Here is a 17,687-nt window from a genome sequence, read left to right on the forward strand (position 1 = left end):
ATCTAATTGGGAAGAGTAAACTTAGGCGCAGATCACTAGTTCATGATGCACCTCACTGATGAGGCTCAAAAATGCCCAAACCTGACAATGCTGCATGCTGCATTTTTTAGGAGACGTTGGGAGCAGTCGGACTGGATTACTCCTTTGCAGGCAGGACCAAGTCTAAAACAATGGAGTGGGATGGGTATTGAGTAATTATCAGTTGTTAATTTACACCACTTTTTGATGTCTCAGAGAAACAAAAGATGGTATTAGAATAAAGGCTTTGAAACTGCATGTGAGTGGCTGGCAAATCAGTGAAAGGTAGAAGGGACAGGAAACAAGACCAGGGTGGTTGTCGCATGTTGCGGTTAAAGTTAATTTCAGTTTATATATATGTATGCCCACATTTAGAATAGGTTATACATTGCAGAAGTGTGTTTTTGTTAAATTACCCACATCACCAGATGTAGGTAGGCATTGTCGCCATCATGAATTTCGTGCAAGAGACTGTGCTTTGTTTCCCTGTCGTTGCACGGGTCTAAAAAGTGGACAATTGAAGATGCTTTTTCCTCTAAGCAGCAAAATCACGTACGCAGTGAAACTCAAATTTCCTTTGGGCCGCTACATTCCAGGCCTCTGTCAACTCCTACTGTGACGTTATAGAAGTTAATTCATTGAACAGTCCGTCACTGCCTTTTCATGTAACAAACTTTGTACTGTTGCATCCACAGTTCACATGTGAAAAGTGTATTCAATATTTTGTTTATTTAGAGAGGTGTCATAATGTTGATTAATCTGCATTTTGATTATTCGGTGCTGGGTAGATGTAGCTTAAGTTATGCTGATCACATGGTCTTTGTTATGAATTTTATAATAAAAGCTGCTGTTTTTAGGGGTGAACTGTGTGGCTGATTCTCAGAGATTAAACACCTGCCGGTTCGTCTCGTATTCTTGACTTAGAATTACTTTTTAGATTTTTCTTTGAGTCTGATTTTATGTTAGGCCTCCTGTTGAATTTGATGGCTAATTCTAGATTATAATTCAGATTAATCGTGTTTCCCCTTCTGTAACTCCCTATTCAATATAAATAAACCTTTATGGGTTTACTAATTTGCCGCAGACTCTTGAGTCATTAATTCTTGAGTCCTTATTCCTTAAAGTTTAATTTCTATGGGGTGTTTGGTGTGGGCTTCATTGTCTCCTGCCCTATTCAAGATTAACATTGGCCCCAAACCGGCATCAACGATTTATCTAGTGTTTTATCTTGCTAGTAAAAGTTGTGTTCATCATTGCCATAAAAGAAACACTGTGGAGGCAAGGGGCGGTTGTGAGGATCATTTAAGGCAGAGAATTTACTATAAGAAAAGTACACTTTTTTAAAATTAAAAAGTGAATAAAATGGATAGTGAAAGAAGTATTTGTAGAAAAGTGGAATATTGTTTGGTGTGGGGTCTAGTCCTCCCTATGTAATACTCTCACAATATCCTAAAGATGGTCCTTGGGTTCACACTTGTAAATCCCTAGCTCAGTACTAGTAGTGTGGCTAAGAGCAGTCAGGCTTTTCTTAGAGGAACATGTGTTAAGCATTTCAGAATACCAAAAGAGATGATAAGTAATTGACACAACTTGAAAGAAATCCAAAGTCCGTTTCTAAAAATAGAGCTTATTTTTATCTTAATTTAGACACCAAAATGAACAGAATTGCATAAGTTATAGATTTTTAAAGCAAAATTAAATCACAGCAAAATATGGCATTTTAAAGTTGCATTGAAGTCAATGGGGGGAAAAAACACTTGTGACAAAAGACCACTTAGGAGGTCGAGTGGCATGGAACCCTTTCTGGGTTATGGTAGTGTGGGTCCTAGGCCCAGGCCACAACAGTCTTCAAATTACCTGGCCTGTGGCGTTAGGGTGTAGAGTTGACCTGGCTGTCAGTAACGCTGAGTGGGACTGGTGCTGATTTTACCGCTTACACAATAATCCAGTGAAGATGCAAAAAGTCAGTTGGGGCTGGCTTGACAATGTCAGATGCTGGCTGGGGAGTGTGCCCTGAAGTTGCAGGGTCGAGTGTGAGCGTCAGTTATCGGACTGGTAACCAACAAGTCCTGGCAGGGGTAAAGGTGACAAAAAGCCTTGGGTGTTTCATGGGGTCCGGGGAGTGACATAGTGGCCTGAAAATTCAGGGCAGGTGAGACTAGAACTCCCAGAAGACACTGGACCACCTGCATTTGGGCAATCCCACGGACGGCCTGGTGGCCGATGAATCTTTGGATACTGCAAGTGTTTTTATCTGCAGTTTGCAGGGGAACAGTGTTACTAGTCCAAGGGAAACTGAGGGTGCTTCTGGCATCCACAAGGGTAACTCTGGTCGGACAAGCTGAGTTTTAGCCAAGGGTGAGGGTCATTCATGCAGTTCCCCGTCTGTTGCCTCAGGGACAGAGTATCCCCCTTTTGCTTTGTTGCAGTGGGTAAAGTCTGGTTGTCCGTGACATAGGGCTCCTCTTGGTCCTTCTTCCAAGGTGGTTGTTCAAATATGAGGTTCTTGCGTCAGTGGTGTCCCTTAAATACTGGATTTAGTGGAGTTAAGGGTGCAGAGGCTAGTGGCCAAAGGGCAGCTAGCTCCCAAAGCTAATCTCCCCCTGAGGTGACCATATCCGACGAGGTGGGTCACCTTCTGCTACCCAGAACCCTCTATTCTGCCACTCCTAAGATGGCAGAAATCACAATTTAGTGCATAGACCAGGCTGCTCACCCTAGAGATGTGATCAGTCGGTTGGGGTATGCACTGTCCTGCATATCTCATTTCCCACCTGACCACGAGCAAATGTGCTTGGGGGTAGGGGAAGGGCTGTTTTCTCCTCTGGGGGGCACAGATGGCTATCAGGGGCAATGAAGCATTTGAACCTCACCACCCTGAGGTGCCCATTCACTAGCTTGAATTGGCGGGGAGGGGAAGTTGGCAGGAGGTGTGACCTCCTTTCTGCTTCAGCCTTTGTTTCTGAATCCTGGGAGTGCCCATACTATCTGGCAGGAGGTCAGAACCCTATCTTGGTGGCAGCAGGTGTAGGAAAAGTGCAGGCTGACCAGGCTGAGCACAAAGAAGTTGGGGCAAACCGGTGGGTAACCTCTACAGTGCCATCTGGATACATGCCAGCAGTTCCTCGATACCCAATTCATGTCAGCGGAAAGAAGGCATGTTGTTTGACACCAAACGTAACATATCTAGGCGGTACCATAATAGAGCTAGCAACCCGGGTCTGTCCAGGTATAAGTCTCATGTTATCCTATTGAACGGCTATCACTTATAGAGTACTTTAATGGAAACAACACAATAGAGGCATATAAGCTTGTGCTTACATGCCTGCACCTTAAATATAATACACCCTGCTTCCTGGGTTGCAGAGGCCTTCCTTAGGGGTGTCTGACTTGTATGTAAGGCAGTGCATTAGACTATGGCAATCATGGGGAGAGCACAGTTGAACCCCGAGCAGTTTGCACTGCTCCTGCAGTCTGCAATGGCAGGGCTGCTTTCAGTAGTTTGCATGGGTCACTCAGCGTGGCACAAACTCGTGCTGCAGCCCTCGGGACCCCCCTTTACCACCTATACCCTGGGTACCATTTACTAGGGACTTATAAGAGGGTAAGCCTTTGCCAGTCTGGTAATTACCAAGTTGACAAATCAATTTAGAGAGAGCACGAGCATTGGAGACTGGTTAGCAGGCTCTAGTGCACTAACAGAGTCATAACTATTGGCATTGATGCAAATAGTGGGGGGTGACCATACTTTAAGAGGTACTTTCCTACAGTAATAATAAACTTCATTTTTTTTTAAACTGGGACATTTGTTGTATTGCTTGCGACAATAACTACAAGTTAATTAAAAGACGTGATTAGCTTTAACAGACTTCTCTCAGATCAGGAAACAGCGGAACCCATTGAAATACTGTGTTGCTGCTGTTATCTGGTCTGATCATCAGGGGAATAGCTCCAGGGGGGGTTTTGGGGTGTAACACGCCCATAAAAAAAAATATTCTTTAGTAAATAGTTGGGGAGAAATGCTTTAAGTCGAAATGTCTGTCGGGTTTCACCTGGAATTTTTCGATGCCTACACTGACAAAAATCACACAAACTCTCTTGTCTATGTTTTGATGGCCTTAAAAAAATGGTAATTAGTTTGAAAAATATTGTGTTTTAAGGACCCCTAACAATATGCAGTCGTCTCTTTCCACTACCTATTAAGCCCCCCTCATGTCCTGCTTAGCATAAAATGTGATTTAACAAGATGTGCCTGCGTGATCTTGGGAAATCTGAAGCTCACACCGCACCCCCCATCAATCATACTGACCATGCTACACCCCTGCTGATAACTCCCACAAAGCACTGTAGACAGCAGCAGGGCCTGAGCCCTGGCAAAACTGCTATTTTTTGGAGAGAGAATATTACACAATGTTGAGGAGTACTTTATGTAAGTGCCTTAGACAAAGTGCTGGGGAAGCAACACCTTGCTACTTTCTTAAATCGAAACATTTAGACAACAAGCATTTGCAATGCAATAGGTCTTGCATTTCTTGAGTTAGAGCTACTGGCATTTTAAATTCATAACTGGACTTTTCTTGCCACATAAATTGGTCAAGCCTGCCTCATAATTTGGTCTTTTCATGCCACATAATTCCAGTGGCCCTGCATATAACTAAAGCACTTCCATTTACCTTCTTCCTCTATCTGCAGCAAAAAAATTAAATGTTGACGTTTAGCATTCCAATTTAAATCTGCCATGTTTATTCCAATAGAATACTACTTTCATCACCCCACCATAAGCGGTGCTGGCAGTTGAGGACCAGCAGTCAGTCCTGAAGGGTTGGAGGGCTTTCACTGTCTACTGAGACATGTGATTACTCTGTGCCTGCTTTATATGGGTGATGGGGATGAATGCTATCAACTGCTAGGCACCTTTGTCAAGTACCACATCTTCAGCCACCCCTGACTGTAAAGCCAAGAGCACCTGGCATTCTGGGACTTGAAGTTAAGTTATGAAATTACCAAGGTGGGGCAAAGAGTTCCAGTTTGGAAAGTGCAGCTGGATACAAGGCCAAGACTGGGTGTGGGTGTCACACACAACATAGGTTTATTTGCCAGGGATGGAAGGTGCTCAATGGCGAGTAGAAGAGGGGGGGGATGAGGGGGGGCAAATGAATGTGGGGTAGTGAGCTGGAGGTAGGGTAAAAGAGGAGGGAAAGAAGGAAACAGGTTGAGGGAGAGGGCGATGGTGAGAGAGTGTTGGTGACAAAGAAAGATGGAGACAGGTCTGGAAAGAGGGAGATGAGGGAAAGAGAAAGGAGGAAGAAGATCATGACAACGTGATGGGCTTGAACATAAAAAGTGAGAGAGAGATGAAGCGAGGGGCAAAGGAGAAGTAGAGGAATGAGAAAGGGAAAGGGAAAACAAAAGAACGTGCGTGAGATGTTGAAAACAAGTGAAAAGAAAAAGAGGCAGAAGAGTATGGAAAAACAGCAGAAAAAATGGGTTTAGGCAAAAAGGCATCAAGATGATGAGGGATAAGGGTTGAGTGTGTGTGTGAGAGGGACAGAGAGAGAGAGAGGAAGGGGAGAGAAACAGAAGGAAGCAGGAGGGCGAAAAGACAGATGTAGAGTGTGGGACTGAATAGAAAGAAGTGTATAATGAGAGCTTAAAATAACATTCACACTACATGAGGAGGTTGCAAGGCAGGATGAAGATGCTACAGGCAGCTAGGGAAACAGGAGAGATGCTGATGAACAAGAAACAGAGAAAAGATTAAGGAGATAGCAGAAAGAAACAACATGGGAGAGGATTGTTCTGAGAATGTCAAAAGAAAGGAGGGAACACTGAGGTTAAGCCTCAGACAGCAGATGGGCATGGCAAACATATTATAGCAGAGAAGCACCTCATAAAGCTCAAGTTTTCACTTAGCTAATCTACAGAGATATCTGTACAATGACAGCACTTTAAGTAGGAAGGTACTGACTACTTGCTATTCTCAGCTCTAAGAGGGGAGAATACCTGCACATCGCAGCATGAGTTAAATTCTTTTAATGGGAGAGTACTGGTACTTTTCAAAGACTGCAGGTACTCTGGTGCAGTTAGAACCTACACCTCTCTGATTTTTATTCCAACCTCTGAGTACTGGCATATGGTTGTAGCATGAATTACGAATGAGCATACACAGGATGAGGATGTGGCATAACGGCTAGAGTTGCCCACTCTAGAACTGGGCAGCTGGGTTCGTGTCGGCATGGGCTCCCCGGTGCCCCCCAAAAAAAATAAAAAAATAAAAATGTAATCAAATACATTGCAATTGTTAAACAAAACAAAATGATAAATGCAGAATGGCTGCAAACAACGTTATGGGGTGAATGCCTAGAGAAAATAAGGAGAGCGGTGCGGCCGCCATACCGAAGGATAAAGCGCAGCGCTGCAACAGTTATAAATAAACAAAATGAATAATGTGAGGTAGTTGGTAGTTATGTAAAGTTCTCCAATACTGCCGATTGAGTTTGCGCTGTATAAGACTTGAAAGCGCCATGGGGAGAGACCAAATAAAAAAATAGTTTACTCACAATAAAGCATATCGGCAATCGTGTAATTATCCAAGTAACAGGGTCGGTCGCCAAGGAAGTAACAAACAGCCTCAATGCAGGACAAATGTAAAGCATTTACCAATGACATCAAGGAATGTTTGAAAGGCAAGCCCACAAATGAGTGAAATTGATGGGAGCAAGTTGGTCGTGGTTAAAAGCCCATAATACTTACAACAGGTCGCAATCGCTTGCGCTCGACCCAAGATATTTTTTTTCAAAAACAATTGGCCATTTTTCTGTACTAGCTGCCCATTCATAGAGACCACAACTTATTATGCTGTGCTTTCCAAAAAAAAAAAAAAAAACAACCCAAACATGCACGATGCAGGCATCCTGCAATTGACCCAAAATGTTGCAAATAGAAACAAAACGCTGAAATGGGAAGCTGCAGTTTTTACTTCGAGCTTCAAGACCTGTTGTATATACTTTGTGGGCTTCAACACTGTCCATTTTCATTTGCCTATTTCAGTGTCCTTTAAAAATCCTTGTTTCCGAGTGTTTAAGCTGTCTTATATGTCCCTCCTTTTTAGGTCTTGTCGAAGCAGCACATGTGCTGTCTCTTTGAGACATGCTGTAACTACGCTCTGGGCTTTCAGCACGCCCATCGCTTTTCATTCGTTCCTTTGTGTGCCTTCGAAATTAATTTCTTTTCAGTGGTGAATCGTTGCCATTTGAACCTCCTTTTGGTGTGTTGTCCCCTCCAATGGTCACTGGCCCTGCTACATGTCTCATTGCACTTCTGGCCATTTAAGTTACTTTGAGCTCAACATTTTTTTTTGTTGGTTTCTGCCCGTAACACAAGTATTCCTGTTTTCAGTTGCTCCATTCCTGTTTATCGTTTTGTGGCTGTAACACCAGCGAGCCTGCCAGAAAAGCCAACCTCCATTAAAAGCTGCTTAATAATTTTTGCTGCTGCCAGTGCCACCCACCATGCTGACAGCCACTCCCTTTCACAAGACCAGGAATATTGATCACTACATGCGGGACACGCTGGTAAGAGCCCTCTGGGGGGGTCAGATAAAATGCACACTGTAGCTTTTACCGCCTCATTTACTTGTTATATTTCAGTAGCACGATCTAACCTTCCTTTACACATGCTCAACAGCTTTTTCATAACTTCTAATTGTGCATCGTACAACACAGTGAAAAAAGGGACACGCATGGGGAGTGATGTGAAACTCCATTTGTTGTTCATGTTCTGCACATCTCTGGGAGGAACTGCGGTCTAGACCCTTCAGCTCATTGGTTCTAATGTAGTCAGATTACAGTGGTGATGGAGGATCCAGTGGTGAAAGGATGCTGCTGCCCCTCCCCTCAAAGTAACTCAAAGAGATGTCTTGTCAGTCTCAGGGACTCGCAGCTCACTCCTCCACTCTAACACTTTTTAATGCTTCACCATCACTTAACAACGTGTGCCACGTCCAGGAAGAGACATGTACATAGAATGCAAGACATCACCAGGCTAAGGTATGACCGAAGAGGGGCCTTTACCAGGTTCACAGGAAACACCCTCTTTGCATCCACCTTCTGAACCGTGTTCTGCTTCTTCCTTGTGCTTAGTTGCATGCGCTGTGCTCCGGACACACGTTATTTATTTCCAGTTCCTCCATCACCTCACTCACTGTGCAAGCACCTACCCTAGAGTGCGATGTGTACAGAGAAAACTAGTGATCACAAATGACCTGGCAAATGACTAAAGGCACATGCTTTCCATCAACCTTGTACACATGACCTGGGAGCTTTGAGTTCATCAGAATGGACCTTTAGCAGCCCATCACTAGAACAATTGTGGAAACAATATACTTGACTTATTTTTAAAAACCTGCATGGGTACCTCAAATGTAACAGAACTAATAATAAAAAATTGATAGTGGTGTAGAGCAATCCTCCAGTGAGTAAGGTGGACATATGACACTTGTACTGAAAGCAGACAAAAAGAAGAGGAATCCACTATAACGATGGGAAATAACTAACCATAAACTGGCAGGGAGTAGGGCCTAAAGGCTTTACTGTGGCTGGCTGTTCTGCATCTGGAAGACTGGGTGATATCTGGCCCGTGGCAGCCCCTTCAACACAGGATACACATAGCAGCATGGACCAGATATCATGACGACCCGGGCAGATCCCTGACACTTCGGTCAAACATCTGTCACCATTAGTCATTCTTCCAATCCTTTCTGTAGATTTGTGGGTACATATCCCAAATGAAAGGCTGTGAAAACTGTTAAATGAGATGGCGCTTTTGCTTTATCAAATGTACCATCTAGTTTACTAAATGTACCATCTAATTTTCCAAGTGTACCATCTCATTTACCAAATGAACCACCTCATTGACCAAACTCACCATCTCATCACAACTTAAGTTGGAAAGAATTAACAGCTTCTCCAGAACCCTGCTCAAAGATACCGGTGTCTAACATACACATCCGCAAGTCTCAACCTCTATTTTGCTGCACCTATTGTCTTTGCCTTGCACCCCCATAAAGAGAGAATTAAGACCTTCCCTTGTGCTAAATTGTCAGAAGAAAAATGCTTTCCTCACCTCACTACGTAACCAGTCATGTCAGAAAATAACAAAAGTGTAAGTACCAGGTAAACATTTTCTGATCACCCACAAAAAATATTTTAGGGACCATGACTGACTAACTGCCATCATTTCTGAGCAACTTCTGAAAGGTTGCAAAAAAAGCCTGTTCCAGATTAATTTCAGCCACTGCCAGGATAACATCGTAGTTCATGAATGTTGGTTCTCGAGTGGTTCATTTTGTGATCTTAGAGGAATCTGCTGTGACTTTTAACAGGGCACCCACAACTCAAATTAAGCAAATCTAACATAAGCAATTACTAGGACGCACTCAATGGTGACTCACCCTTGTAAACTATTTGATTCATACTTGAACTATACATTTTTTACAGTTTTATATAGTGAGAACATAAGCGCTTTACAAGAGCACCAGTTACATTACACAAGGACACATTCAATTCTTTTTAGGCCCGGAGAGATTACGTGATTTGCCCAGAATCACGGGATGTTGAGCTGATGGCTAGACTCTAAAATATGCATGATGGCTATTGAAGTAATCACATATTACTGAGATATGTAGTGATTTGAAGATCACGAGTTCAAATTTCAGCAAAGAACACTCAGCCTTCCATCCAGTTCCATGGTTGATTATTTAAGCATCTTATATTAGTTAACAGTGACGTATTATTTAAAGTGCTTTGAAGCAACAGATGAGCTGAATGAATTATTCAGCAGAATACAAATGAGGTTAATTGACTCCCCCCTCAGCCACCCTCTCTTTCTGTTTTTTTGTTTTCATTTGATTAAAAAGAGAGTGGCAGGAAGGGAATTGTATGACTAACATCTGTCTCCACTGCTGGCTTTCTCCCATCATTGTATGCTGTTGCCTGAGAACCCGGCTCGAGAAGAGGAAGTTGGCAGGGAAGTCTCTGACCTTCTGTGAAAAGAAGAGGGTGGGGGCAGGAGGCCATGCTTTCCGAGGGCTCAGCAAATAACCCCAGAAAGGAAACAGTAAAACTGCAAGCTCAAACTTAATGCTGTACTGGAAATTATTATATCGGCGCACACATTAACTTTTTAAAATGCTGAGAACTGGGTCATCACCCAGAGCCTCTGTACCTAAATGCAAATAAGTACATAATTAAAGTCTATTCATTTCACAGTAAGTGTGTTGTGTTATTGTGGCGTACATTCCATATCTATGAAGGTGTTTATTTGTTTCCTATCCCCAGTTAGTTCTTTTTTAGTGTCAAACGAGTAGGCGCTCTGGCCTTTTGCAATCTCTCTGTGAACTCTTAACCACGCCCACTCTTGCTATTAATTCTTTGTTGTGCTTGTCTCAAATGCTTCATTTTTATTGGAGCATTTTGTAAAATATCCCTCCTTTGTGTGCGGAGTTCCCACCACAGGTGATTTAACTAAGTGTACATTTTTGTGGGCCGTCACATTATGTCACACTTACGCCTGTTACAGCATGTGATGGCCACTCCTCCATTTTCGGTTTGCCTGTCATCCCATCCGCGATCCTTTCTAGACATTCAAGCAGGGAGCCAATAACTCTTGCGCTCAACGCTCATAGTGGCTCATTGAATCGGCTTGCTTCTGTCAACTGTTTTACTTTTCCTTTTCAATTTATGTGGCAAGAAAAGTCCAGTTAGGAATTTGCAATGCTAATAGCTCTAACCCAAGCAAACACGAGACCCACTGCCTTGCAAATGCTTGTTTCATGTTGTTTCCATAGGATTTTTTCTTTATACAGACTACCATGGCAGCTGCCCTTTCACCTGCTGCCACAGTGCTGCAGGGCTCCAATTAAACAATTTTTCAAAGCATGTCTGTGGACATTTTCTTACAAGGAGCTACACAAAACATCTTCTATCAGAGAATAACACAAAGCTGCTACCAGCAGATCCTCACATGCAGAAGCATACTTTTCACATGCAACCTACCAAGCCAGTCTGGCTTTTCAGACCACAAACAGTTTGCATTCTGGGTCTTGTACTTTCAATCTTATAGGCTTATAGCTAATAGGCTGTTCCGTGACATGTGTAAAATCACTGTTCCAGGAGTCATTTTTTAGGTTGAGCCTTGGGTGTGTGTGGCTGTTCACCAGTGGCCTCTGTATTAACAGTAAATGTTGTAGCACCAAGGATAATGTGCTGCATGGATAAATATTTATAAGGTCCCAAAAACAAGACCTATTGGCTATGACAATGCTTGTTGTAAGTTGTTCACTCTCCTGGACCTGTGCCGCATTACTTGTACCTTTCCACTTGGCCAATATTACTTTCGGTTTAGGGACTACTTTTCTCTTTCTCTAAGAGTTTTTCACACGAACGTTTGATGTATTCATTGGCTCCAAGCTCTGTACACAGGGCTGTAATTCTTGTTCTCATCTCCTTTACACAGAATGTTAGACGCTGTTTTCAAGGGGCCACTTTAATTTACTTTCTGTAACTTCAAAAGTGAGAGGATTTCCTCCGTCTTACAACCTACTTCGCTGCTTCAGCCATCCCATTCCCTCCCTTTCATGTGTGGGAAATGAGCGGCTGGATAATGGTGTAAACAAGGCTGTAAATATTGTTCTTTTCACATTTCGCATGCTGTGCCGGCGTACGGTGCCAGTCTAGGCTTGCCTCTGCAATTCTGTGGGCCGCTCCCATGCATAACTTGTTGCCATATCTTTACATTAGGCATGAGGGTGCCAGTGGGGCCATAAATCAAGCTTTAGGCGCAACTCGGCTGTTTCCACACTGCCTTCCTCTGCTCTTTGCCCGTTTTGTGTTTTTCTTTTGCTACGCCATCAACTGCTACAGAGCTACAGCTGCTTTCAGCCAGTGCAGGAGCTTTGTTGTCATGACGATTTCACGCACCAATTTGCTCTCTTTATTTCCGATCCTTTTGTTCTCATCATGGATTCTTTGTGACTTCATTTTGCGGTGTTCAGCTGACTTGAATGAAGTGAATTGTTTTTAGCGGAGTGTAAATCGTCCTAAGATGCACCACTCCCTGGTTGATGCTATTTTGTCTCTGCCCGGCACACCCCAGCTAATGGCTGCATAATGTATGAGAAAAAAAGCACACAAAAAAACATGAGTAATGTGCACAAAAACAGTTTATCGCTGGCAGTGCTGTCTCCAGGTTTTAGTGATATCATTATCAGCCAACCTTCAGGCTTGTGGGTCATCATGTCAACACACAGGACTCTACGTAATGTCTCCTTATCCCTTTAATTGCAGAAGCTGTGCCATGACCAGCCTTTCAGTCTCCTTTTGTACATTCAAGGACGTCACAACTCACTGCAATAAATTATCACAAAAAAAAGAATTAAGTTTGCTTCTTATTATCGGTGATGAATGCACTGCTGTTCGGTTCTCACATGAGAATAAGCCGAGACATAAGATTTCATCTGCATTGAAGCATGAACCCGAAAGATTACTCAGGTTTGCTTTAATATCTACTGTGACATGATGCTTAAGCGTACGATGTCCGGCAGGGAACTTCGGACCGACAAAGAGCTTGTCATTCATTACATTGGATAATAATAATAATATCAAATGTAATGAAGAGCGCTTAAAATAAGAAAAACTCCGGTATTAAGTGCTATGCAAAGCACATTATTTGACTACACTATGCTAATATTGGTGTCTGTATTCCCATACGTTTGCAAATCACATGTGTTATTAATATGTTCCTTTTTGAAAGGGAGAAAGTCTTGCTCAACTATTTCAACTTTTTCTCCTTATAGTTTATTTCTTTACAACGGAGGCACGTTATTTTTCTTATAGGCGTTCACTTCTTCCCAGTGCCTGCTGATAAGGAGTGTTATTCCCCAAAGTGACATCACAAGAATGCAGCACACACTGACATGGCCTTTTGTACCGAAGTGCGATTAACAATTATGAAGCCGAAGAAAGAGGACAGTCTCCTCTTTTGTATGTAGCAGCAGGTGCGCGGAGCCAAGCACTACAAAACTTGCCAGCTTCTTCAGTGCCTGTTCATATTCGTGAAGAGGGTCTTGTTTACTATCAGCAATAAACAACTGCTGGCAGTAGTGATGGCTCCATGCTTTTTATGGTCAAGCCTGCGAGTGCATGCGTAAACTGTTGTGTTCAGTTAAGGGCTTGGCGCCGCCTGTCGCTCACCATTTGTTGGCTTGCGTGGCACTCTTTACAGCCTTGTAAATCGTCAAGGCATGCTTGGCATCATTTCCGTTCCTCTATGTGGAGCAGGGATCAAGCACTGATTGATTCAACTTAATTAGTGCTCGTCTGCTGCTCCCAACGTGATCAAGGTACTATTTTGTTATTTTTTACCTTCTAGTGCAAACAGAAGGTTTGTGACTTTTAAAAACGTGTCCAGCAGGACAAACAACATCGCAAAGTTTATTTTTTAAAGCTAGCTTTCTTTTACTTTGCAAAGTCTCTATCCTCCTTTTCCACTCATGTTTTCTTTTGTTTTTGTTCATGGGTGCTGTTCTCAAAAGATGACTATTAACTTGTTTGAAATATCGCAAAGCGACAGAGTTTCTTTCTTATGTGTAATATCTGAAATGATGCTTTAACACATAGTCATGCAATCCACGCCAATTCATCCACCCAAATCCACTTTACCCCATACCAATCCACCCCACCCTAATCCAGTCCAATTCAACCCACTATATTTCAATCCTCCCAACCCACCCCAATCTAATCTGCTTCACTCCAATTCGCACCTTCAAAATCAGAAACAATCTGCACCACACCAAAGCAATCTGCCACACTCCAAACCAAAACAATATCCCCCATTCCAATCTGCCCCAATCCAAAACAATATACCCAACTGCAATCTGCTGCACTCCAATTCGGAACAATATGCCCCACTGCAATCCAAAATAATCTGCCACACTCTAATCTGCCCCACTCCAATCCAAAACAATCTGTCTCACTCCAATGTGCCACACTCGAGTCTGCCCCCCACTCCAATCAAAAACAGTCCTCCCCACTCCAATCTGCCCCACTCTAATCCAAAACAATATGCCCTACTCCAATTCAATCCACCTCACCCAATCCAATTCACTCCATCCCAATTAATTGGACTCCAAACCCCCCATCCAATCAACCCCACACTGAGCCAATCTACACCACTCCAATCCACCCTACTACAATCTGTCCCACTCCAATCTGCATCATTCTAATCTAAAACAATCTGTCCGACTCCAATCCATTTTAACCTTCCCCACTAGTCTGTCCCACCATAATGCCAAACAACCCACTCCAATCCAATCCAGTAGAGTAATCTACCCTACTCCAATCCAATCCACCTCGCCTCAATCCAACCCACTCCATCTCAATTCACCTCACTACAATCCAGTGCACCCCACACCAATCAAATCTAATCCACCCCACACCAATCCAACCCAATCCAGCCCAGTCCAATCTACCCTACTACAATCCAATACATTTTACCTCAATTCACCACACCCCAGTCCAGGCTACCCCACCCCAGTCCAATCTACTCCACTGCAGTCCGATCCACCCTACTGCAATCCAACCCACCCCACCCCAATAAAGTCCACCGCTACCCAATCCAACTGACTCCATACAATCTACCCCACTCCAATACAATCCACTTCAATCCACCACACACAGTCCACTCTAGTCAATATTAATCCACCCTACTCCAAGCCACCTTAATCTTCACCACTTCAATCCAGTACACTACCCTCCAATCCAATCAGCCCAACCCTGTCCACCTCACTGCAATCCAATCCACCCCACTACAGTCGGCTACAATCCACTCTAGTCCAGTCCACCCCAAACCAATCCACCCAAACAAATCCAGTCCACCACACCCTATCCAATCCACCCCATCACACCCAAATCCACCCCACTCAGTCAATCCACCTCACTGCAGTCCACCCCACGCCAATCCACCTCGCTCAATGCAGTCCACCCCAGTCCAATCCATCCTAGTCCAAACCACCCCACCCCAATCCACCTTCCCAGTCCACCCTAATTTACCTCACCCCATTTTAATCCACTCCAATCCACCACAATCCAGCCCACCCCATCCTAGTTCAGTCCACCGCACTCCAGTCCAATTCATCCAGCCCATCCCACTTCAATCTACCCCACTCCAAACCACCTCACACCAATCCACCCTACTCAAGCCACCCAATCTACGCCATTCTACTCTTGTCCAATCCACCCCACTACCTCAATCCACTCTAACCCACTCCACCCTATTCAACCCCACAATGCTCTCTGCCACTGAATCCAACTACCGTCCACTCAACTCTGTGACACTCTAATCCTCTTACTCCACTCTACAACATTCAGACAAATACACTTTACAACACTCTACTTCCCCACTCCGCTCTGACACTCCACACCACTAACCTTTAGCCATGCTGAACAACATGGCAAAACAAAACAAAGTCAATAGGTCTTGTATAGGCGAGACCTAATGGCTTTGCCAATGCTTGTTATTTCCTACTGGTCATGTAAACTTTGCAGAAGAGCACTTGAATCACAGGAAGACATATAACTGCACAAAGAGACACACGTTTCTTTTGTCTGTACTGGTAGTGTGATTGTTGGATATAACTCAGTGGGTGAATGCACTGTTGCTGAATTTTTGCATTCAGCCTATAGGACATAGCTTCGAATATGGCACGTCTGGTAACTATTTTCACCCTTCTAGGTCAATACTACGAGGAGCATGTTTGCTATTTATAACAAGCTTTGGCAAAGCCAGTAGGTCTCGCCTACGTAAGATTTACTAGCTTTGTCGAAGTGTTGATTAATTTAAAGATGCTGCCTAGTGTATTTCCTCAATTGTGTATGGTCCAGCCAAGGCCAATAGGCTTCAAAGGAGAGACCTATTGGCTTTGCCAATGCTTGTTTCTCATCCAGTGCGCAGACTTAGATGGGCCGTCCAGCAATTTCCGTGAAATACGTGTCCAACACAAGTCTAATTTGCTGTTTCTCTTACAAACCCAAAACAAATTGCTGCTTCTCTTACAACCCGAAAACAAAAATGCGCCAAGTTCAAACTTAAATCTGATGAATTACCGCGTCAGGTGTCACAAGTGAGTGACTCAGTAGCGTCAGTGCACTAATTTAGTCCACGGACGGCAAGTCTTGTTTGTACTTTTTTGTTAGACGAAGTGAAGCTCCCGAGTTTGCAACAGATGGTAGAATCCTTAGAAAACGGAATGCTGCTCTCCCTTTACCTATCACTGAAAAGTACCGAGCCAGACACGCTAGTCTGAGAATCAAAAAGGCTTGCGAATTAAAAGCAAGAAAGTTCAGTTGAGAATGAATGCATTTATGGTTACAAAATGTAGCTGTGTAGCGGAGAGACGCAATTTGCCACCTTCCTGTCACGGGCCAAGGGGATACCAAAAGTAACTAAACAACTCTTCCAATTAAGCAATGACGATGAGATAGGCGCGGTCGGGTGGCATTGCGAGTGTCTGTGCCTTGGTTCTTTCTGCCTTCCTGGGTCGGGACTACAGCTTCACATTACCACCTATCAGAAGGACATGTGCTGTGGCCCACACTCTTGGGTTATAAAATACAAACGAAATCTCTGTCGCAACTCCAACAACATTAAACACAGCTTCGTACTACCAGAAATATCAGACGGTAACAATGCACAGCTGTCAAGTGTCCCCGTGATTCATGGCACACGGAGCAACACAGCCATCCGATGTGTTCGGATTAAGAGAGCATACTTACATTATTCAAGGCGAAACTGCAAGTCCCAGAACGCAACGTGAGCTGGGTAAGTTCCAAAACTTGTCTAAAGGAGACGTAGGTGCAATCATTAAAGAAAGCCAACTTCCTCCCAGATGATAACGCGCCGATCCCAACATCCAGCCTGCGCTATCAGCTGGTTTGCGGAGCTCCGGGAGCTCCGCAACCCGACATATGCACATCCCGGAAATACATTAGCTCCGAAGCAGCAGCTCTCTCCATATTTGTGTTTTGAAAAAAAACTGAATAGCTTCCTACCGGAAATGAACCAGGCGATCAAGAGGCGGCGCTTCCGTAGTCATGGAAATCAGGCAACAGTGGCGTAAAAACAAAAGAAGGACTAGATATCCATTACGCCTGTGATGGGCTGTGACTTGCCCTGACGTGCTCGCCTAGATTGGAGCTGAGGGCCTCGTTCTGGTTTCAAGCCCTGTTAACTCCTTCGCTGCCAGGCCTTTCCCCCTCAGGTGCCAGGGCTTATTTGGGGCAGTTCGCGCTTAGGCCCTCGTAACATTTTGTCCACATAAGCTACCAACGCCAAATGTGCGTCCTTTTTTTTCCAACATCCTAGGGATTCTAGAGGTACCCGGACTTTGTGGGTTCCCCTGAAGGAGACCAAGAAATCAAGTCAAAATACAGTAAACAATTCGATTTTTTCAACAACAAAAAAATGATAAAAATGGCTGCAGCAGAAGGCTTGTGTTTTTTTCCCTGAAAATGGCATCAACAAAGGGTTTAAGGTGCCAAAATCGCCAGCTTCCCAGCTTTTAGGAACAGGTGGACTTGAATCAGAAAACCCAATTTTTCAACACAATTTTGGCA

The 17,687-nt window shown here is 43.8% G+C and overlaps 1 protein-coding gene across 2 annotated transcripts in view; it reads right to left on the reverse strand.

The window, feature by feature from the left end:
• Nucleotides 1–17,112, reverse strand: part of PIGA (phosphatidylinositol glycan anchor biosynthesis class A) — a 120,517-nt gene extending 103,405 nt beyond the window's left edge. The window contains exon 1 of one of the 2 annotated variants that reach the window (XM_069204949.1): nt 16,848–17,112. The gene's annotated coding sequence lies outside the window, so the exon portion shown is untranslated. The remainder of the gene's footprint in view (nt 1–16,847) is intronic. The other variant, XM_069204950.1, reaches the window with a different exon arrangement.
• Between the last annotated feature and the right edge of the window lie 575 nt (nt 17,113–17,687).

The sequence above is a fragment of the Pleurodeles waltl genome, chromosome 8, assembly GCF_031143425.1.
Source record: "Pleurodeles waltl isolate 20211129_DDA chromosome 8, aPleWal1.hap1.20221129, whole genome shotgun sequence".
Classification (NCBI taxonomy): domain Eukaryota; kingdom Metazoa; phylum Chordata; class Amphibia; order Caudata; family Salamandridae; genus Pleurodeles; species Pleurodeles waltl.